Source organism: Armigeres subalbatus, chromosome 3, assembly GCF_024139115.2.
Source record: "Armigeres subalbatus isolate Guangzhou_Male chromosome 3, GZ_Asu_2, whole genome shotgun sequence".
Taxonomy (NCBI): Eukaryota; Metazoa; Arthropoda; class Insecta; order Diptera; family Culicidae; genus Armigeres; species Armigeres subalbatus.
The window spans coordinates 342,397,128-342,421,611 of NC_085141.1; the positions used below are offsets into that span (position 1 = coordinate 342,397,128).

Here is a 24,484-nt window from a genome sequence, read left to right on the forward strand (position 1 = left end):
ACCGTCCGCAACCCAGGTCGCCACACATAACATCTAGCATGAGGCAACTGGCAGGACACACAACAGGACTAGTGGAGAATTTTTCGATTACGAAAAGTTTCCTCATTACCGGGGCGGGAATCGAATCCACACTCCATAACACATGCATCTAGATGCCGCACAGCCAAGAATCCCACTACAAAATACTACCAAATGCTTTTTATGGATCCTGCAGTTTTTATGTGTGTATGAGATAAATAAAAATCATAATTCATCAAGTAGTGGCTTTATCTAGCAGCAGAAATTATATATAGAAGAAAAAGATTACTCAGTAAATTTGAATAATTTAACCATTCAAACTTACTTTACATCACAAATTTAAATATGATTGATAAAGCACAACCTTTCTGCGTTCAAACAGTACTCTGACGACAATTTCATTTTTTCTCATCGAAAATAAATGTTTTTGCAAAAATGTTGCTTCCGTTTATTGTGGTGTTTATTTTCTTCCATTAACGCAATGATTATTCACATTGGGTATACGAAATCGACATAAATATGTTTTAACTCGTACAATTCATCCATCGATTAAGCTAATGACCTAAATTGATCCAAATTAAACCAAATCAATTTACCCACTTTTGCTCTCCTAATCACCCAACTAATGCAAACACTAAGTGCGTTTCCAAAAGCACCACTACAATATTGCTCCCCATAGTCAGGGCAAAAAAAAGCAAAGAAGGAAAAATCAATTGTTCCCACTCGTAAACAATTGCCTTCCGCTCAGTCTCGTCGCATGGCATTACTACGAGAATCCGGTCTTTAATCGTTAGTACTCGAATTTATATACCCGTTCTGGCTGGGCGCACTCATTCCACCCACCACCACCCGGAAAAGCGTTTAGACTGCCTGCCTACGTATTCTTGCTCTCGCACAATTGTATTCACATGTTCGGTGCAAGAGAAAGCTCAAAATTAGAGCGGAATGTCAGCGGACAGTGATGTCAAAAAATCTGAACAGTAATCAAATTTTAACTACTCTCATTCGATAATACAATAGTAAGTAAGTAATCCTTCTCTAGTATATTATAAAATGATAGTTCCAACTCAGTAATAGATGTGAAACAAGTCATGTTCAGACGAAGATTGCTACTGACTATGTGGAGTCGTCGACAACATGGCTTTGCAAAAAAAGAAAAAAAATCAGTCCTACTTTGTGGTTTGAACCTTATGCTTCAGTTTGCTTTTAATGGTTTATAACAAATATAGTATATTTGTTTACAATTTAAATATGCTAATCTGCTTGTTGCATTATTTCCTTGTTTCTCACACGTGTTACTACAATAACATGTGCGACTTTTGCCATAATAATGATACAATACGACTAAAGACTTGAATTTTCCTCAATCGTAAGGATCAGGGATGGAAAAGGTCAAATTTTCGAATAATCGAGGATGAACAATACTATCAAGCGATCACATATCCAAATAATTAATTGATTAAAAATCGCTAGCGAGTAAGAATCATTCGATAATTGTATCTCGATTTGAAGCATTTACTGTTACTATTTGAACTTATTTCTATACATAACACCAAAACACAATGCCAAACATCAGATTGACTTCATTGTTGACATTATTTTTGTATTGGTAAGGTTTACATTTAAATGATAATTTTGTGTTTATTATCAATTGATTCCAAAATTTGAAAAGTTATCGCCGATGACAACTCGCCTACTTTTCACACCTGAGAAGTTATCAAATGATAATTCCAATCATTATCGTATGAGAATAATTTAGCACAACCCTGGTAAGGATTCTTTGGCAGAACTGTTAATAAAATTTCTGCAGAAAGATACCTACCTGAATACCTTTTTGACTACAGTATTCCTATGTCTGGCGTATTGTAGAGCTCCATAATTTGTAGGCGGCCTAGGATATGTTGCTACAGCTTTCCCGAACGTTCAAGGTTCCCAGGTTTGATTCCACCCCGTGCATCCATCATGTTCGTGGCTTTCCTCGAAGTCACCGGCTTCTATCCAGTTTTCTGTTGGATATTATTTTCCTTATATATATAGTTTTCATGACAATCCCACTGAGTGATCAGCCCATCAAAATCTGCCGTATTTTAAACAATTCACAATATTATCTTCTTTGTACACTTTAACGTCTGTCCCATACACCATATGCTTGCTCAGCGAGTATGGTATACAGTACTTTTATCTCGAAAGAGCCGAAATCTTTCCGGCCTTTCTCTTTTGGAATCCACGGTTCATGTCCGTAAAGGGCCACTGGTAGAATAATAGTTTTTCAGATTTCGTCTGGACGTTGCGAGACCTAGGCTGGTTACGTAAGTTGTAAGGCACTATTCGCAATGGCAACACGTCTTCTTTAAGATTGGGGTTTATTAGTCAAAGTTATCAGCATTTTACTGAAGAGTTGTATGAGGGAATTTATAATTTTTCTGGTAGAAAAGAATTTACTCATACTACACTTCAGAGAATGCTAATAACTTCGCTGTGTGAACTCTAATCTTCTCGAGGTTTCTAGCATAACATTCTGTTTTTAATTCATGTTTCCATGCAAACTTCCAAAGAGTTCAGAATCGCCCAAATCGGTCAATTTTGTTCAGAGCATCAGCGGGTGACTCATAAAAAGATTGAAATAAGTTTTTTTCATGCTAATTTGAGCAACTCTAGTTTACTTCGAAATTGCCAAATTCTTCAACAACTTTAAACACATCCTTACTTATTAACATATCAACTCAACTAGGTCTACCTCTGTTTCTACCCACGACCATGCATTTTTTCTGTGAAGTTAGAAACAAAAAGTGAAAAGTTAAAAGTTCTTCATTTTTCCAGCTCCTTGTTCCTTTCTTCATGTCTCTTTTCCCCTTCTTCCTTCTCTTTTCTTCTTTCTTCCTCCTTCTTTCTTCTTCCTTCTCTTTTTTGTTTTGTTCTTCTTTCTTCTTTCTTTTTCATCTTTTTCCTCCTTCTTCTTTCTTCTTTCTTCTTTCTTCTTTCTTCTTTCTTCTTTCTTCTTTCTTCTTTCTTCTTTCTTCTTTCTTCTTTCTTCTTTCTTCTTTCTTCTTCCTTCTTCTTTCTTCTTTCTTCTTTCTTCTTTCTTCTTTCTTCTTTCTTCTTTCTTCTTTCTTCTTTCTTCTTTCTTGTTTCTTCTTTCTTCTTTCTTGTTTCTTCTTTCTTCTTTCTTCTTTCTTCTTTCTTCTTTATTCTTTTTTCTTTCTTCTTTCTTCTTTCTTCTTTCTTCTTTCTTCTTTCTTCTTTCTTCTTTCTTCTTTCTTCTTTCTTCTTTCTTCTTTCTTCTTTCTTCTTTCTTCTTTCTTCTTTCTTCTTTCTTGTTTCTTGTTTCTTCTTTCTTGTTTCTTGTTTCTTGTTTCTTGTTTCTTCTTTCTTTTTCCTTCTTCCTTCTTCCTTCTTGCTTCTTCCCACTTCTTCTTTCTTCTTTTTCTTCGTTCTTTCTTCTTCTTTCTTCCTTCTCCCATCTGTCGATAAAGAAGAGCGCGCAAACATGATTGTAAACTCCACCGAAGTATAACATAGAAATATGTGGACATATGGCCTACGATGCCAGTCCAGTTGGGTGGGTGTGTGCACAATAGAAAGCACCACAATAAAAACAGAAGAAGATGAAGAAGCTCTGGCATTCCCAGTTGTACGCTCAAAGCAGTCGGTTTGTTTTCGCGACGTGCAATTTTTTCCGTGAGTTTTTCTCTTAATAAGAGTTTTTACCCACGGTTTTTCTTTGCCAAGTTGGCAAGAGCGTCTCCTTCTGGTCCGGGGAAGCATCGTGTCCTGGCCGAGACCTCCGGCATTGGTGTCCAAGACCAGAAAATCCGATCGCCATCAATAAATCGGATCCATCGGTAGGGAGAAGCCAATCACCACATTCATCTCGGGTCGACCGGACCCTACACTAATGCATCACTCTGCAGCTATAGCCAAGCAGAAACCAATGCGATCAGCCAGCCGCAGTACAGAAGCTGTTGATGTGGGATAAAACGGATCCATCCACACAGCAGAAGGTACGCAGTGAAGGCTGCACGGCTAGGTATAAATTTGTTTTTTTTATTCCGCTATATCTGCTGTTGTCTGAAATCTGCTAGCAGTGGTTCTCAACACTACAGTTTTCATTCCCACTTTGTCCAGCTAGTTTTGTAAATATATTTTTTGTTTTCATTCCACTGTTATTATTCCCATTCCAGTTAAAAATTATCATCCCATTATCACACCTCTCTTATTATCTTTTTTTTTGTTTTTTTTTCACTAAGTATTTGATAAAACGCCTTTCATTTTTAGTATATAAGTAAAACCAAGTAATAGGCTAATTTGGTCTTTGAACTTTTTTTTAATTTTTTTTTCTCGTTTTCTATATTTTTTTGTGCGTTTTTTTTGGTTTCTGTCTCTGTTGCATTTTTCAAATAATATCGCTACGATTCTAATCGTTTGCTGTCCTGAATCCACAAGCTGAATAGAAATTAATGATAAAGGCGGGGGCTCAGAATTTGAGATTTCCGACGACGAGATACCTTCTCCGTCATATGAAAATTTGATTGGAACACTTTTTACTGTGCCGGAGGCCAAAGATTCTATCAACACGGCACCAATGGAAAGTAAGTCATCTGCCACTCCTACGTTAGAATCCTCAGAGCGAATGGATACTAACCCAACTCAGTCTGTTGGTGCATACCAACATCATGGTCCTTCTTCTGGCTACCCCACCCCGGCGCACCCCCGCCTAAAGGCTTATCCACCCGGATCTAAGGGTCCCTTTCTGGTTTTCTTTCGGCCCAAAGACAAACCGCTAAATAAATTACAAATCGAAAAAGATCTGGCAAAGTCGTTTCGGAGCATTGAGGAAGTTAACTCACCGAGCCGCAATAAGCTTCGCATCACTGTAAGTGATCGCGAACAGGCGAACAAGATTGCTGCCTGTGAGCTCTTTCGCATGGAATATCATGTTTACATTTTAAGTCACGAAGTTGAGGTTGCAGGAGTGGTCACCGAACCGTTTCTAACAAGCGATGACATCAAGGCTGGCACTGGTGGATTTAAAAACCGAGCGGTTCCAGCAGTCCAGATCCTTGATGTCAGGCAAATGAACTTTGTGTCAGCAGATGGCACGAAAAAACCATCAGATTCTTTTCGAGTGACCTTTTCTGGATAAGCACTGCCTGACTTCTTCCTAATGGGAAAACTTCGTTTACCTGTCCGTCTCTATGTGCCGACGGTCATGCACTGCAACAGGTGCCAGCAAATTGGGCACATCGAAACGTACTGCTGTAATAAGCCACGCTGCAACAAATATGACGAACAACATGACGAGGGTCCCTGCAACAAGGAGCCCAAATGCACTTGCTGTGGCGATTCTCCGCATAATATCTCTGCATGCCCGCGGTACATAGAGCGTGGAAAACATCAAATCCGCTCTCTCCAACAGCGATCGAGGCGAACTTACGCAGAAATGCTAAAGAAGATCGCCCCAGCCGCTGTACCATCAACCCAATCTATCGCCAATGATAACATCTTCTCTTCCCTTCCGCAAGATGACCAAGGCTCTGACTCTTTTTTTTTTTTTTTTTTTACAAGGGAGAATGCATTTACACACTAACCCAGTACACGTGCATTGTAGTTGCCAAACTACCACACGGAAGTGTACTGGAGTGTCGGACTCGACCATACCGGTAATACCGACTAAACTCCCTTGGGCTCCACCATCGTTTCCCCCAGGAACTACCTCTCAGTACTACTTCTGGGGGATGGCAGTACTAAACGTACTCGCTCGTTCTCGCTCACACAGGCACCCGTCCCGTGCGAGACTGACTTGGGTGCTCGCTCTATCGCACCCTCAAACATTCCCTACCTACTCTGTTGCTCCTCTGTCATGCCGTGCAGGTCTAACTTGTGTGCCCACCCTTCTCATGCCATGTGGGTCTAACTTGTATGCCCACCCAAACCCTTGATTCATGCTCCTTACACTCCATGCTTGCACACACGCTAACGCTCCTATGGGTCTGACTTGTGTGCCCACCCTTCTCATGCCGTGCGGAACTAACTTTTGTACCCACCCTTCTCATGCCGTGTGGGACTAACTTGTATGCCCACCTTTATCGTACCATGTGAGACTGCTCACCTCTTTCATTCGGTTCGCGCTGACACATACTACTCGAGTCATTCGACCTAACACTCCCTCTGGCATCCCTTGTGGGACTCTTCGCTTAGGTTCCCACTTCTGACATGCCATGTGAGTCTGACTCACCTCATTCATGCCATATGAGACTAGCTCAACACGACTCAACTCATTCCTTTCGTACCATGTGAGACTGACTTGGATGCTCCCCACACTCCTCTGCCACGCCGCGGGGTATCAGTAGTCATAGGAACCAACATTCCTGCGCTACTCCCAGCGCGGCGTTTGCAGTCCATACATACAACTATTCATTTACACTTCTGCCATGCTTCGGTGACGATCTCGGTTGCCACCCGCTGCGCCATTACCTCTGCATGGGCAGACCATTCACACACTTCGTCGCGTTCGGCACTTTCGCTCTAACTTACCAATCACAAGTTAGTCATGCTTGTCGATTGTTGCTCGGCGCGCCAGATTCTCTGCAAGCTGCAGGCAATCTGAGTGGTTGCAGTCGAGACTGCGTTCCACTTCTCCACCGCTTGACACATCCTTTGGATAAGATTATCCGGAGTTGTGTCCCGGCCGCAAACGTCTAGCATTGCTCTTCTTTCGACGTCGAAACGAGGACATACGAACAGTATGTGCTCTGCAGTTTCGTCAACACCTGGGCAGTCAGGGCAGACGGAGACCTCCGCGTGCCCAAACCTGTGGTGGTACTGTCGGAAACAGCCATGGCCTGACAGGAATTGTGTCAGATGGAAGTGAACCTCCCCATGGGGTCTCCCCACCCAGCTTGATATGTTAGGAATCAGCCGGTGGGTCCACCTACCTTTCGAGGAGTTATCCCACTCGCGCTGCCATCTGGCAACCGAAGTCACCCTGGTACGCTCGCGGGCTCCTCTGGTGCCACGTAGGTCAAAACACTCCTCGTCCTCCCGGATGACCAGCCCGACTGGCATCATACTCGCTATCACGCAGGATGCGTCGCGCGATACCGTGCGGTAGGCCGATATCACCCTGAGACACATCAAGCGGTAGGTGCTCTCCAGTTTCTGCAGGTAACTGGTTACCCACAGTGCTTTTGCCCAGGACGGGCCGCCGTACCTAAGAATAGATGCGGCAACGCCTGCCAGTAGCCTACGTCTACTGGCGCACACCTTGGAGCTGTTGGACATCATCCTCGATAATGCCGCCACAGCAGTCGAAGCCTTCTTGCACGCATATTCGACATGGCTACCGAAGGTAAGCTACACGTCTCCACGTGTACAACTGCATGTTGTGCCGACTTACGGTTGCTGACGATAACCACCTCCGTCTTATGTTGAGCGAGCTCAAGGCCTCTCGCACTCATCCAGTCCGCCACAGTGCTGATCGCGTGTTCTGCGGTTAGCTCTACTTCGGGGATTGACTCCCCGTAGACCTCTAGGGTTACATCGTCAGCAAAGCCGACGATCTTCACACCAGGAGGGAACTTTAGCTTCAGAACCCCGTCATACATCAGGTTCCATAGTACCGGACCCAGGATTGACCCTTGCGGGACTCCTGCGGTAATAGGAGCACTTTTCTGACCGGCATCGGTCTCGTATAGCAACACACGGTTCTGGAAGTAGCATTCCAAGATCCGGTACAGTCCCACCGGCAGGCTAAGCCGGTGTAACGAGAGCGCGATGGCATCCCAGCTTGCGCTGTTGAATGCGTTCTTCACGTCCAGTGTCACCAACGCACAGTATCGAATTCCTCGCCTTTTCCGTTGGATCGCTACCTCTGCAGTCTTGAGGACTGAATTGATAGCGTCCACCGTGGACTTACCCTTCCGAAAACCAAACTGGTTACTCGACAGGCCATCCGTACCCTCTGCGTACGGGGTGAGCCTGTTGAGGATGATCCTCTCGAGCAGTTTACCCGTCGTGTCGATCAGGCAAATTGGTCTGTACGCCGATGGGTCGCCCGGAGGCTTCCCGGCCTTCGGCAGCAGTACCAACTTCTGCCTTTTCCATCTCTCAGGGAAACAACACTCATCCAGGCATCTCTGCATAGCTAGCCTGAACATGTTCGGGTTCGCTATGATCGCTGCCTTAAGTGCACTGTTTGTAACTCCATCGGGGCCTGGAGCTTTGTTCATCGCAAGGGTGTTAGCCACTGCGAGTAACTCTTCGTTCGTCACCGGAGCCACCATTTCGGCCACACTCGCCACAGCGCCTTGCAGCGCAGGAGGAGGCCAGGGACTTGTGGCTCGGGACGGGAAGAGTACTTCGATAATCCTCGCCAACCGGTCCGGTGACCGTTCGGGGTGAAGAGCCCCTTTGGTCTTGGCCTTCACGATCCTATTGGCGTCACCCCACGGATTCGCATTGGCACCCTCGCACAGGTTGTCGAAGACGCTCTCTTGCTGCTCTTGATGGCCTTGTTAAGGGCCAGTCTCGCAGCTTGAAACACTTCCCGGCGGACCGCTCTTTCCTCCTCGGTGCGGGCTCGTTGCGTCCTACGTCTAGCCTTGAGGCAGGCTGATCGGCAGGGGCTGCAATTTCGGCACTCCACCAGTATACCGGGCGTCTGCCATTTCTTGGCAGGGCTTTCCTCGGCATAGTAGCGTCGCACGCGCGTGATAGAACAGCTATCAGCGCATCCCCGCTTAGACTGTCGGTGTTGGCCTCCAGTCCCAGGGCCGCGGTGAAAACTTCGCTGTCGAAGTGAGTGGTCTTCCACCCACGGACCTGACAGGGATCACCCGCCCTCGGACGCTGCACACCATAATTGATCTTGAAGCGAATTGCTAGGTGATCACTATGGGTGTAGCCCTCGTCTACCCTCCAGTCCAGGTCCGAGACCAGACTAGGGCTGACAAACGTTACATCTATCCATGACTCGACCCCATTCCTACGGAATGTGCTACTGGCTCCGTCATTGACAAGCACTGCGTCGAGTTTTGCAAGTGCCTCGAGTAACGCTTGTCCCCTCTGATTGGTGCAGCGGCTGCCCCATTCCACTGCCCAAGCATTAAAGTCTCCCGCTATAACGAACGGGCTCCGACCTACTAGGTCGGCCGATAGCCTGTCGATCATCTGGTTGAACTGTTCCATTGGCCACCTTGGTGGGGCGTAGCAGCTACAATAGAACACCCCGTTGATCTTGGCTATCGCGACACCCTCCGCGGAGGAGTGTACAACCTCTTGAACGGGGTACCTGCCCGTTGTGCAAATTGCCGCCGACCTAGACCCGTCCGCCACCCAGTTGCCGTTGCCGGCAGGGACGTTGTACGGGTCGGACAGGAGGGCGACATCGATCCTCGACTCCGAGACCGCCTGCCACAGCAGCTGCTGGGCAGGTGCACAGTGATTCAGATTCAGCTGTGTTACTTGCACGGCTTTTTCCGATTGGCTTCTCCGAAGGGACACGCAGGCCCGCCCATAGCATGGTTCCGGGCCTGCTTCTTACTGGCGCAGATAAGGCACCTAGGTGCCTTGTCGCATTCCTGTGCTTTGTGTCCCTCCTCGCCGCAGCGACGACACATCTTGCTTCGGTCTGGGCCCTTGCAGTCATAAGACTTGTGCCCGGACTCAAGGCACCGGTAGCACCTGTCCACTGAAGGTGGCTGGAGCACGCTTACTGGGCATACTGACCAGCCGATCTTCAGCTTCCCTTTCTCGATGACCTTTTTGGCGTCAGCCACCGGTAGTCTGAGATAGGCTACCTGCGTACCAAAGAATCCCCTACTTAGACGAACAGAGGACCGCTCAACCTCTGTGCCGCACTGCTCTTTGACGGCAGAGACGACGTCTTCCGCGGTCGTGACCTCATCCAGCTGCTTACACTGGAGGGTCACTTCCGCACCCAACGACCTAACCTGAGCGCCGTCACCCAAGACCTCCTGGGCAAGCTTTTGTAAGCCACCCCGCTGGATTGCGCGCCACGCTTCAGTACCAAGATCATTTCACCGTTCTTGGTACGTCTAACGCTGCGCACGTCCTGGCCCAGGGCCGATAGGCTATCGGCCGCTCGCAGCGATTTAAGGACATCGGCGTATTTGTCCTTGTCGGTTTTCACCAACAAGGCCTCGCCTCTGTCTCTCACTTTCTTCGTTGGTCGAGGAGTGTTCGACTTCCGCCCCCTACTGACCAGTTGCCAAGGATTCGCATCCCCTTCGGCGGGTACCGATGGCTGGCTGGGGCCAGCTTGTGGCTCAGCAACTTGTGCCTGTCTAGTGCCTTTCGCCTTCTTGGGCATACGCCCTTCAGGCTCCAGAGCACAATCCAGGCGACGCTTCGCCTTAATGGTCGCGCGTTTGGGTCGCTTATTACTTGGCGTTTTCTTGCCCTCACTGGCCGTAAGGGCGGTCGCCTCTTTCGCCGCAGTAACACCGCTAGGGAGGAGAGGGCCTTGGTCTGCGTACCTTTGGCTATCCTCTCTGCTTCCGCTACACGCCTGATGTAAGCGACCTGTTCTTGTCTTGCGACACGAACAGCTCGCCGGAGCACCAACAGGCTCTGCTTAAGCTCCTTGTTGGTGTTCTGCCTGCCGCTTACGAACTCGATGATCTCATCGAGTTGCTCGGCCACCACCCGTATCCCGGGTAGTGGCTCGTCAGGCGTGCAGGCAGGGCTACTCCCCACCACCGCTGGAGACTCTTTGGTGCTGCCAATAGCAGCAGCCGTCACTCCACTTGCCCCCTCTTTAATAGGGGACCTCGCTAGGCCCCTTTTGGCAAAGGGGTCCGTCACCTCCAACTCCAAAGATAGGTTTCGTTCAGTACTCATTTCTTATGGGTCCCCCTTGCGGCTGCCGCCGAATCCTACTGGAGTAGTCGCCTTTAGTGATCCCATGGTTATCTATGCCTGCCTTGCGGCAAGCAGGGAGGCCATGCGAGGGTTGGATGGCAGGATTGGGCAGCGTGCTACAAGGCCCGCCACGGTTTTATGGGACGGAAGACAGCCTAGCCATTAGCCCACTCGCCGTTTCGAGTCAGTGTCACCCGACCCTACTAAGAGAGTAGAATGTCAGACTGCCAGCCCTCACTTCACAATATAACAATATCCAAATACGAAACCAGTACACGCAACCAGTATGCCATAATCAGGGTCTTACTGATATCAACCCTGATGTGCCAGTGGCACTCTCTGGGCTTGTGCTTTTGAAGCGGCACACAGTCGCTTTGATAGAGTCCGCTTACGGGCACTTGTGGTTTTTTGGGAGGGATTTTAGCAGAGCCCACTGCTAAATCCCACCACGCCCTAGGCAGTTCTCCCTGACTCACAGACAGCTGGGGAGGAGTCGTCAAGCCCTTGGACATGGTCCCTGCTGCCCCCAAGGCTCTGACTCTTTTTTTTTTTTTTTTTTTTTACAAGGGAGAATGCATTTACACACTAACCCAGTACACGTGCATTGTAGTTGCCAAACTACCACACGGAAGTGTACTGGAGTGTCGGACTCGACCATACCGGTAATACCGACTAAACTCCCTTGGGCTCCACCATCGTTTCCCCCAGGAACTACCTCGCAGTACTACTTCTGGGGGGACGGCAGTACTAAGCGTACTCACTCATTATCGCTCACACAGGCACTCGTCCCACGCGAGACTGACTTGGGTGCTCGCACACCATTCACTCCATTTGAGTCTTACTTGGATGCTCTCCCGGACGCTCCGCTGCCATGCCTCGAGGTATCAATAGCGGTAACTGCCTGGGCCTACAGATATTGCGCTACGACACTCTGCCTCAGCACGAGCAGATCAATCACACCACTGCCGAAGCAGACCATACGCTACCCTGCCGAAGCAGGGACACTCCCCATGCACCACATGTGCACAACTGTAGGTGTGTGGGTACAACCCACTGCTACCCTGCCGCCGAAGCAGCTTCTCCAAAGACCATTCGCTCCATGTGACCCTTTTTCGGGTGCTCACTCTAACACTCCACTGCAATGCCTCGAGGTGTCGATGGGATACCTCGACTCCTGCCTCAGCATGTGCAGTCCATACTCAGACTTCTGCTGCGCTTTGAGGTGACAATAGCGGCGGAGACACGCTATGACACTCCTGCCTCAGCACAACCAGATCACTCACTCCCTGCCGAAGCAGCTCACGCGCTACCCTACCGAAGTAGGTACACTCCACAACTTATTCTAACACTCCACTGCCATGCCTCGAGGTGTCGATAGCGGTAGCAACGCTACGACACTCTTACCTTAGCATGTGCAGTCCATACTCAGACTTCTGCTGCGCTTCGAGGCTGCCATAGCGGCGGCGACTCGCTATGACACTCCTGCCTCAGCACAAACAGATCACTCACTCCCTGCCAAAGCAGCTCACGCACTACCCTACCGAAGTAGGGACACTCCACATGCCAGTTGGCACTCCCTCCCTGGGCTTGTGCTTTTGAAGCGGCACACAGTCGCTTTGATAGAGTCCGCTTACGGGCACTTGTGGTTTTTTGGGAGGGATTTTAGCAGAGCCCACTGCTAAATCCCACCACGCCCTAGGCAGTTCTCCCTGACTCGCAGACAGCTGGGGAGGGGTCGTCAAGCCCTTGGACATGGTCCCTGCTGCTCCCATGGCTCTGACTCTGGGGACGGTGAAGAGTACACTGTTGTCGAAACAGGAGCAAAGCGGAAGCGTATGAGATCAAAGCTACTGCGCCAACAAGTGTCTCAAAATGTCTCTGTCGAACAACAGGTTTTCCGACCCTCCCCTGGAAAATTAGCAAGTGGCGGAAAACCCAAGAAAATTTCTCCTCCTGGGTTCAAATTTGTGGCTAATGATTTTCCGTCACTTCCTGGAACATCTAAAACCCCAGTTGTTCCACTTTTTTGCTCAGAAAGCAGGAAAAAACAATATGATCAATGCGAGCCTCAGCAACAACAAACTGAAGCATCAAACAAAATGTCGCTTTCTGGGATTGTGGATTTCATCTTCAACATATTGGAACTTTCCCAATCAACAAGAAACATCATTAATATGATAATTTCTTTAATGAAACCCTTTTTGAAGCAACTAAGTTTAAAGTGGCCTATTCTTGACTCGATTATATCCTTCGATGGCTAATACAACCAAACAGGTTAGGGATATGATCACAGTTTTACAGTGCAATTGTAGGAGTATCATCAAAAATTTAGCAGCGTTTAAATATTTAGTTCACAGCACAGGTTGTGATGCATTTACTCTCAGTGAAACATGACTAACTTCAGATAAAAATCCCTCTTTCCGCGATTTCAACATTATTCGCCGAGATCGAGGTGATGGATATGGAAGGGTGCTCTTGGGGATCAACAAGCTCCACTCTTTTTACAGAATAGATCTTCCCTCGATGCCAGGTACTGAAGTAGTCGCATGTCATGTCACCATACGAGGAAAAAGCTTCAGCATAGCTTCTGTGTATATACCGCCGAATGCGACGGTGCGACACAGAGATCTCACGGCCATTTGCTCAGCTATGCCGAAGCCGCGGTTGATTCTAGGAGATTTCAACTCACACGGTACAGCCTGGGGGGAACTTACCGATGACAACCGTTCTTCCTTGATTTATGACATGTGTGACTACTTCAATATGACATATTTGAATAACGGAGAAGCAACACGTGTGGCACCATCAGGACTCGAAAGTAGAATTGACCTCTCAATCTGTTCAATTTCACTAACATTGGATTGCACGTGGAAAGTGATTCAGGATCCCCATGGCAGTGATCACCTGCCTATCGAAATCTCAATTACCAAGGGATCGCGTAAGAATCATCAGATCGACTATACATATGACCTCACGAAACACATTGACTGGGGAAAATATGCTGAGGCGATCATCGATGGTGAACAATTGGTCGACGTACTTCCTCCGTTGGAAGAATACCGATTTCTCGCCAGTTTGATTCACAACAGCGCGCTTCAGACAAAGCATCGACCTATACCGGAACTCAAATCGCGTCTTCGTCCTCCCACTCCTCTTTGGTGGGATAACGAGTGCACTAGAGTTTATCGAGAAAAATCCGACAAGGACTATCGAAAGCGCGGTACACGGGATAATTACGACCGATATATTTCTCTTGAACGTAAATTCAAGAGTCTTGTTAATGCCAAGAAACGCGGTTACTGGCGGCATTTCGTTAATGGGCTATCGCGGGAAACGTCGATGTCAACTCTTTGGACTGTCGGGAGGAGAATGCGAAACGCGGCGCCGGTTAACGAAGACAGGGAAAGTTCTCCTCGCTGGATCTTCGCTTTCGCCAAAAGTTTGCCCGGATTCCGTTCCAGGTCAAATAATCGTGCGTGACGCTAATGTCGGTCGAAGTGAAATGGATAACCCCTTTTTGATGATCGAGTTCTCGCTTGCCCTCCTTTCTTGTAACAATTCTGCCCCAGGAATGGATGGAATTAAGTTCAACCTGCTTAAAAACCTCCCCGACGTCGCGAAGAGGCGCTTGTTGAACTTATATAACCAACTCCTGGAGAACAACATTGTTCCAGATGAATGGAGACTGGTAAGAGTGATCGCCATTAAAAAGCCGGAGAAACCTGTGACGGATCATAACTCGTACCGTCCAATCGCGATGTTGTCGTGTATACGGAAGTTGTTTGAGAAGATGATTCTTAATCGGCTCGACAGATGGGTTGAATCGAACGGCTCTCTATCAGATACCCAATTTGGATTCCGCAGAGGCAAAGGAACGAACGACTGTCTTGCGCTGCTTTCTACAGAAATCCAACTGGCCTACTCACATAAAGAACAAATGGGTTCAGTTTTTTTGGACATTAAGGGGGCTTTTGACTCGGTTTGTCGACGCAAACCGTCCTTTCAGACAAACTCCACGAGTGTGGGCTTTTACCAATATTGAATAACTATTTGTACAACTTGTTGTGTGAGAAACATATGAGCTTTTCTCATGGAAACTCAACAACTTCTAGAATTAGTTACATGGGTCTCCCCCAGAGCTCATGTTTAAGCCCCCATCTAATTTTTACGTTAGAGAAATCGATGAGTGTCTCATGGAAAATTGCTCGTTAATACAGCTTGCGGATGAAGACGTTGTATCCTTCACAGGAACAGGGGCGAACGATCTGCAAGGACCATTGCAAGAAACTTTATACTATTTGTCTTCTTGGGCTATTCAGCTGGGTATCGAATTCTCTCCGGATAAAACTGAGTCGATTGTCTTTTCTAGGAACCATAAGCCACCCGAACTAGAGCTCACATAAGGGGTAAGAAAATCGCTCAAGGCATTTCCCATAAATATTTAGGGGTCTGGTTCGACTCGAAAGGCAACTGGAGAAAGCACATTAGACATCTGTATCAGAAATGCCAATAACGTATCAACTTCATGCGAACAATTACCGGAACATGGTGGGGAGCCCACCCGTAAGATCTGATAAAGCTTTATCGTACAACGATTCTCTCGGTAATAGAATACGGTAGTTTCTGTTTTCAATCCGCCGCGAAAACACACATTTTGAAGCTGCAACGGATTCAATACCGTTGTCTTCGTATCGCGTTAGGCTGTTTGAACTCGACTCATACAATGAGTTTAGAGGTACTTGCGGGGGTAAGGTTCGATAAGGTTCCTCACTCGCTGTGAGGTATTAAATCCTTTGATTATTGAAAATTTCGAGAAGCTAATTGAACGAAATTTCCAAACAAAATTTATGACACTGTACTACTGATACATAAGCCTGGAAATTGCCTCTTCATCATACGTTCCCAATCGTTGTTACTTCTTAGACTCTTCCAGTTCTACTGTAGTTTTTGATCTTACCATGAGACAGGAAATCCATGAAATTCCAGATCATCTCCGATTGGAGTGTATACCTCAAAATTTTTCAAGCAAGTACTGCCATATCAGTTGCGACAAAAAGTTTTTCACCGACGGGTCAAAAACAAATGAATCCACTGGTTTCGGTGTCTTCAACGATTTTCATAGCGCCGCTCATAAACTTCGTAATCCTTGTTCAGTATATGTCGCAGAACTAGCGGCTATACACTATGCATTAGAGCGAATCGCCTCTCTTCCCTCTGATAAATACTTCATTTTTACGGATAGTCTCAGCTCAATAGAGGCTATTCGTTCAATGAGGCCGGTACAGCACTCACCATATTTCCTTAGGGAAATACGAACCATATTGAGTGCTCTATCGAATCGCTTATACACTATCACCCTGGTATGGTCCCTTCACATTGCTCAATTCCGGGTAATGAGAGAGCGGACTCACTTGCCAGGGTGGGCGCTATGGAAGGCGATATTTATGAGCGTCAGATCGCCTTCAACGAGTTTTTTACGATTGTCCGTCAGCAGGTCTTGCTCAGTTGGAAACGTAAGTGGGATGAAGGAGATTTGGGGAGATGGTTACATTCCATACTTCCACAGGTATCGAAGAAACCTTGGTTCAAGGGGTTGGACCTTAGCCGAGACTTTATCAAGGTAATGTGTCGGCTAATGTCCAATCACTATTCACTAAACGCGCATTCCTATCGAATAGGACTGACAGACAGCAATCGCTGTAGATGCGGTGCAGGTTATCAAGACATCAACCACGTTGTTTGGGAATGTCCCGAATATGGAATTGCCAGGTCCGATTTATGTTCATCCCTCCGGGCCCAAGGGAAATCAGACAAGGAAAACATTAGAGACGTACTGCGTAACCTTGACTTGGACTACATGATTCTTGTACACAAGTTCTTAAAAAGTATCAATGTCTTCGTCTAACCCCTCTGTTAGCTGTTCGGAAATGTCTACTTTGCCTCCCCTCCCCCTCCGCTCGGAAAATACGTATTTTTGTATCTTTACAGTTCGTCCAAAGTCCACGCTACGTTAATCAGCCATGAAAACCTTACAACAACGCTGTTTAAAAACAACACTCCCTAGGCCCTATCCCATCCTCTTTTTTTTTTCTTATGTACTCCTTAACCTCGGCCAAGCCGCGAGTTTTTCGGCTCCCCAAGAACTAACCACTAGAACTAAGACGAAGTTCATGAAATTGTAAAACTATTTCAAAAGAAAAGCGGCTCCGTCATGCCTACTGGCACTTGAGCCTTTAAATAAATGAAATTAGAAAAAAAAGAAGCTCTGGCGTGCATTTTTTTGACAGTTAGACGCGTTCGCGCACGCACACGCCACAGTATGTCATCGGTCTAAGTGATGTGATGCTCTTTGTGCTGGAAATTATTGGCCTTAATGCATAAACAAGGAGTGTAATTGTCGCTGATAAATGAAAAAAAACAAGCCTTAATAAAGAGAATAACGATAAGTCTTTGTCCTCATCTGCAGTATTCTCTTTATTATAACAATGTTGCGATCCATTTTATCAGCAACAAATATGGTGAGGAAATTGTTGTGAACTTTTTGAACTGTGATAATGTGTACCTATATTTCAGAAGTGAAACTCAAATCATGTCAACAGTTGGCTATGTTTGTGCAGAGATAGAAAAAGTTGTTGAAATTTACACGAAACTAATGCACTTAAGGGGAATGCCAAAAATGGCGTAATTTTGAACGTATTGCATTATGCCACCATTTATTCGATTAAGTGGCATAATGCTATACAAATTGCATACATTTAGGGCGAAATTGATGGAAACGATTCATGAATGCTCAGAATAGTGTAATTTTCCGCGTCTGTACTTTTTACGCGCTGATTAGTTTTCATTATTTTTTTCTGTGTGTCTAAACATTGATAACATGTATTTTTTTAACCAAAACCATCATCGAAAATCTACTTTTCTAAATGCGCGTCAGGCGGTCATTGTCCTATTCTGTTGCAGTTTGTTGCGAATTGAGTTTGTCCCAACACTTACAAGAGAGGACAATGTTGTTGTCATTGGTAATGTTGTAGTTTTACATTCACTGTGCATAAATAAACAAAAACAGAACAGAAAAATAGTTATCGGGCATAGCTCTTTCAAGCTCATTAATATTGTCTAGAATTTGTTTTAGTAGTTCAATATCTTATGTATATTTTTGGAACCAATATCACTACCAATTAATTATCTTATGGATGGCTTGAAATTCTCCTCTCTATGTAGATGCTCCTTTTTATTACACCCAGTTCATTTTTTTACACGAGTGGTTTTTAGTCGATTAAGACGTTTAGCGTTAATGATACTATGAGTTAACCCCATGAAAAAAATCATGAAAAATCAAAGAAAATTCAGGTGGTATTTGAAAAGCTGTGAAAAATCAGGTGACCCGGGAAATTAAAAAATACCAACCGTGTAAAAAAAATATTGGGTGTAATGCCAAAACCTATTAAGGCTCGAAGCCCTCATTGCGGCTTTTAAACGCTGCGTGCAAACAGTTTTAAAAGGACGCAAGTGTGCATCGGGATAAAAAACGGTAACGAAGCGTCGCCGTGCCGATGATGCACACTTGCGGTATTTTAACGATGCGTGAACGTGTGCGCTGAAAAACAGTACGAGGTCCTCGGCCCAAAAGTGGAATTTTTACCAATAACTGTATTAGAACTACATGAGTTATAGGTTAAAACTTTTAATTCTAATCAAAACATTATTTTGCACAATAAAATAAAAATTCTTCCCACTGTGAGTAAATGTCAGTATCCCAACACTAAAGAAAATCGTCTCTCACATTTTCCTCCCATTCATACGTCTGCATGTGCGTAAGAGAGCCGCAACCGTCCGTGCGACGTCGACGACGGTGTCAGTCGGTGTCGGTCGATTTTTCCACTGACTGTCGTCTCAGTTTTTCACGGAAAGCAGGAGCGACTAGCGAGAAAGCCAAAGGATCTGCCAGAACGGCGAACGGCGTGTGCACACGGGCTGAAAACACAGGTGAAAGGAAAATTCTTATGCGGATCACTTGTTTTATATCCGGTGGTCGTTTTCCAGGGGAACTTTTCGTGGCTGTGATTTGGTTGCTAATGGAGTGAGTGGAATGTCTCGAGTTGTGCAAATTTCAACGAACAGTTGTGAATTTTGTGAAATAGGTGAATTGCATCAACGAAAAACCTACATCATTTATGCAGGCAGTGAATACTGGTGAAAGCAAATTGCTGTGAACAAAAGTCAATATTCGATCCGGTAAAGTGTTACGTATTGTTACTGGTATTTGCTATTGTTGATATTATTGCTGGTGGGGTCTTGCTGCAGGCTCGGAAGCCTAGTGTTAGCTGTGTTGGTGGTAAGCAACATTGTAGTCGCACGGCACAGTCCTCGTACTTGGCCTCAAAAAACGGCCGACGACGACCACGGTGACGGGTCTCCCATCAAGAGTGGAACAAAACTTCAAAAACATATTTCAATATGCTTGGAATATATTTATTGTTTATTTGGCCTTTTTCAACCTTGTTTCAAAAAAGGCTGATTTGATTTTCAAAAGAAGGTTCTTAAAACGAATAACCTCTTTTTAAACAAAATTATTTATTGTTCATAAAGGCTGTTTCATTACTCAGAAAACGAAATTTTGATAGAAGTCCCAGACTCACATGGGATCCCGATACTACCGTGACAAACAATAAAACAACGACAACATTGCTTGTGATGCTTACATCCAGCTACTAGCCACTGTGCGGACACCGTCGTCGGCTGACGTCGTCCTTGGGTGCCGACTCTCCGTGAGTTTTCCGCGAGTTGGATAAACACGAGAGAATCGTGAGAACGTGAGCCAGCTCTCCCAAGAACATTTCCTTTGGTGGTGTCAGTCGGTTTTGTGAGTGTAACTGTCGAGAAAATCATAACAGAAAATTGGTGGCACCTCGTGACACACGTGTCCTCTTCGTCGATGCAGTTGTAAATAGTGTCGTCGTTGCAACATTCGTGTTTTTGCAGCAAATCAATGGTGCACTATCGATGGTGTTTGTGCGACGTGATTGATTCATGACGGAACGGTAACAATAATGGATGCAGTTTAAGTCTACCAAATGTGTGTAGTTGTTGTCTGTAGAATGTTTTGTTGTGATAGTGGATTACTATTGTAATTATTTGGATCATCAAGGTCAGTGGAGATAAAGTAAACAGTTTTATCATATTTCATTTATTCGTAAAATAATTCTCTAAATAAGCTGGGTAAACTAGAGATTACGTAGATTTCCCATCTATTAGTGGGTATATCTTGTTAAAATATTTCTTTTATTTTATATAAATTTATTATGATGCTCTTTCACATTTTCAGTTGTTCAGAAACGATACACAAATGAAAATCTAGTTAGTAACCAATAGACCCTAGTATCATCAATAAGTTTAAAGCAATCGGTGATGCTGACAATATAATTAACAAGAGGCATAACATATCGTTGTTCATACATATTCATATTGACAGCTGGGTTAAACGTTTCACCCTGTCGCATTTACAGTACGTATAACTTGTATTAAGGGATAAAACATACCACAAGAATGACAAAAACATTCATGCCTGTTTACATTACTCTGATAAGTGATTCGGAAAGATAAATTCCAAATGTGTCACTAGAGCAGAAATCGAACATCGGTGCTCTCCTCATTCCATTTATCCAGTGCCTAAGCCAAACTGTACCCCCACGCGAACGCTGTTGGCTTGCTCAGCATTGTTCACCAATATTCTATGCTCCCCGGGGTCGAAACGCCTTTTCGGTATTTCGTTTTATTCATGCTGTTTGAGATAGATGAAACACTGGATCTTAAATTAAGTAGGTCGAAAATAGTATTGAAAGGTATGAAACGTCTAACAAATCTACTAGCCCTAGCGAGTAGTGACTCTAACATATGAATCACCATGCGCCTCCACACACTGCCCATAATAACCTTCCGGGACTCGCATGATCCTGGATCACTCACACGGTCCCGCCGCTCTTGTGAACGACAAGCGTGCTTTTTTCGAAGGTGTTGTCATTTTTGCAACAGCTTGAGTCCCGGAAGGTTAATATGTAACGTATATAAAACTGCACCTTTGCCAATGACAACAATGTCCTTTGTTGTAAATGTCAGGCGATTGGACGCAACAGCTACAGAATAGGGCAGTAATTGTTTTCCGCGCATCCAGCAAAGTGGCTGGTTTTGCTCTTCTTGTATGTAAAAGCTAGGAAATGGCTGGTGTCTTGACCACTTAAATCAACTATTTATTTGCAATCTACTCGATCTAATCCCTAACGGGGCAGATCTAGCCAACAGAGAACTCCCCGGCGAAGGAGTTTCTCTCGAAACCGAAGCCAATCAGCCGGCTGCCACGGTCGGTCCAGCGATTCCCGTGGAAGGGGGCGTCTGGTGCAGATATTTCATTAAGCATCCGTGACCTGACAGAAATTGCGTCAAGTGAATGTTAGCCTCGCCATTTTTTTTTAAATGAGCCGGTGGATCCACCTTCCTTTTTCTGTACTGTTCCGCTCCCGTTGTCATCTCACCATCGAACGGAGTCTTTCTTTCTTACGTTTCTAGTTTCCCTTCGCTGATAACACTCGATATCTTCCTCCAAGGCGATGCAGATGAGTAACATTCCAACAATAACACATACTGCTTCCGACGATATTATTCTGTACGTGCTTACAGCTCGAATGGCCATCAACTGGAACACACTTTTCAGCTTTTCCCGTCTCCGCTATCTGCAGCTTAACTGCGTTCATCAACAAAGTCAGGACTCCGTCATACATCCCATTCCGAAGAGTTGGACCAAGTATAAAGCCCTGGGGAACACCCACTATAACGCGCATCGATTTATGCCCTTTCGTTCGTGCCGTACATTACAACTCCGCCCTGAAAATAACTTTTCAGGATATGACACAGATAGTTGGGGAATGCATCTTCAATAGTCCGCGCTCCCCCTCTGTATAATTTATCAGCCTATGGAGGACAATCCTCTCTAGGAGCTTCTCGATCGTGTCCAACTGCCAGGATCGTAGCTTTTAGAGCCACGTTTGGTATTCCATCCGGACCGAAGACTTTCTTCGCTTCCAGCAGTTTATCCGATTCTGCAAGCTCGCTTTTGGTCACTTGTCGATCTACAGAGTTTGCTTTTCCTTCTTCGCGTACGGTTTTGGCGGCCACATGGTCGGATCGGTTTCGATTAGAGATCCTTCACTATCGCCTTCAACTTACGCGTCCTTCCAGATAGTGTTGGCGTCTGCTTCTCGGCACAGCTCCTTGTAGCAGTCAGACTTCCTAAGTTGGATAGCTCGTTTCAATGCGGTCCTTCCTTCCCGGTACGCCACCTTGCGTTCTGCTCTGTATGGTGCCGTCCTTGCTCTAATCGCTTACTTCCGAGGTTTGAGAGAAGCAGCGCGTAGCGCACTTAGTCTATCGTTCCATCAGTAAGCTGGACGCCGATTGCTCTCGGGTTCTGTTTTCGCAGTATTTCTGCGGCAAGAATTACCGATTTAATATCTGAAGTATTTTTGTAGGAATTCACGGAGGAAATCCCGAAGGAATTACCAGAAGATTTCCCGGAAAAATTACCAAAGGATTTCTCGGAAGAATTACCAAAAGAGTTCCTGCGGCCAACCAGAGGATGTCAGATGTTAATACAGTTCTGCATTATATGCAGGTATTGTATAAGAACTTTACACGAATTATATAAGACTGGACCGCAGTACCCTGTTGAATATTGCTTTGGAGTATTTGAAAAGAGTATCTGCCCGTGTATTAGTATCTTTTATCACGTAGTAAATTTCCATTGAATTGCATCAAGTTCCAAGATCGAAGTTATTCTTTGAACGAAAAAATGTATTTAGGGTTGGCTTGGATTCGAACCTAGACTTGGTTCAAGCATCGTCACAGTGCACCCTTACGCTAACCACCAAGTCCATTTGGATTATTTATTAGAATGGTAGTCACAAGCCAACGTAAGAAACACGGGAAATTTCAATGAGTCGTCTATAAATAATCACTGCTGAACTTGAATGTTTTCAGTGATGCTCAACATTTTGGGCGTTTTTTTCTTAATTTGTTTCTCACTCCCGCGGGCCGCACCTTTATTTTGCTTTGATCGTTTCCTACGAAGTGAATTTTACACAAATACCCTTTATTTGCCTTGTAAGCAACTATATGTTTGAATGTGGAGATAAGGATTTACCGGAGGAATAACCGAAAAAAATCCGTAGGAATTACCGAAGAACTACCAAAGGAATTATCGTAAGATTTCCCGCAGGAATTACCGAATGATTTAATGACGAATGGGAATTCTCGGAGGATATCCCGGAGACAATTTCGGCTTCCCGAGGGAATTCCCGGGTAATTTTCCGTTGAAACTTCCGAAGTTTTTTCGAACAAATTATCGTAAAATATCCTGAAGGACTTTTCGAAGGACTTCTAGGAAATATTTTTAAAATAATCCCTTGTTACAGTTACGAAGTAATCCTTGAAGGTTCCCCTGAATAATTACCTTGAGAAATTTCCGGAAGAATTATCAAAGAAGAGTTCCAGAAGGAATTACAGGAGAAATATTGGAAGGAATTTCCAGAGAAATGTGGGAGGAATTCTCAAAGGAATTCCGATAGGCATTCCTGTAGGAACTCCTGAAGAAATTACAGGAGAAGTTCGAGCAAGGGTTCACGGTGACATTTCCAGAAGATTTCCTAAAGGAATTTCCGAAAGAACACGCAAAGGAATACGTGAAGGAGATCCTGAAGAAGAAATTCCCAGAGGATATCCCGAAGAATTTTCGGGGAAATTCTCGTAAAAATTTCCGAAGATATTTTCGTGGGAATTTTCAGAGGAGTTCTCGATGAAATAAACAAAAGAACTCCCGAAATAATTTTCGGAAGCATTTCCGAAGGAATTTATGGAGGAGTTCCCGATAGTATTTCCAGAAGAATTCCCTAAGCAATTGTTGAATGAATTTCCGGGGGTATATCAAAAAAAAAATCCGAAAGAACTACCGCAGAAATTTTTGGAGAAAAAAAGTCCAAAGAAATATCTGGAGGGTTTCTAAATAAATTTTCCTGAGGAAGTACACCTTCACAAGTTCTTAAAGGGCTCCATGGAGAAGCTTTCCAACTTTCAGATTATCTTATGATAGAGGTCCATGAAGAATTCCAAAAAAAATACTGCTGAATGTATTCCCAGAGGAATTTATGAAGGAGTTACCGAATGTATTCCTGGAAAAGGAATTCTTAAAGGAAGCCTTGAAAGAATTCTTGAAGGAATTTTATAACGGTTCTTGGGACAATTACAGAAGAAGCCTATTGGAAAAAAAATTCTTTTTATAGAAAATTTTTTAGATAAACTCTCACAGTTTTTTTAAAGAATTTCTGGAGTAGCTCCCTTAGGAATTTTGGGGAGCAACAGATAAATATCGGAGAACTTCCGATTCATGTAGAAACTACGTAAGGAACTGCGGGAGCCCCATCCAGTAAAATTCCTAAATAATCACTCATTTGCCTATCAAAGATTTGCTGAAGGAACTTCTGCATGAATTTTTTGAAGGAATTTCTTGGGATATTTCTGCAGAAATTCCTGAAGATAT

General features: G+C 45.0%; 1 protein-coding gene across 3 annotated transcripts in view; it reads left to right on the top strand.

Annotated features, from left to right (window-relative positions):
* Nucleotides 1-18,744: 18,744 nt before the first annotated feature.
* LOC134225874 (transmembrane protein 164) overlaps nucleotides 18,745-24,484 on the top strand; it is a 117,506-nt gene continuing 111,766 nt past the window's right edge. The window contains exon 1 of one of the 3 annotated variants that reach the window (XM_062706295.1): nucleotides 18,745-18,885. The gene's annotated coding sequence lies outside the window, so the exon portion shown is untranslated. Of the gene's footprint in view, nucleotides 18,886-19,634; nucleotides 20,048-24,484 lie in introns of those variants that run through there. The other 2 variants (XM_062706297.1, XM_062706296.1) reach the window with 2 other exon arrangements.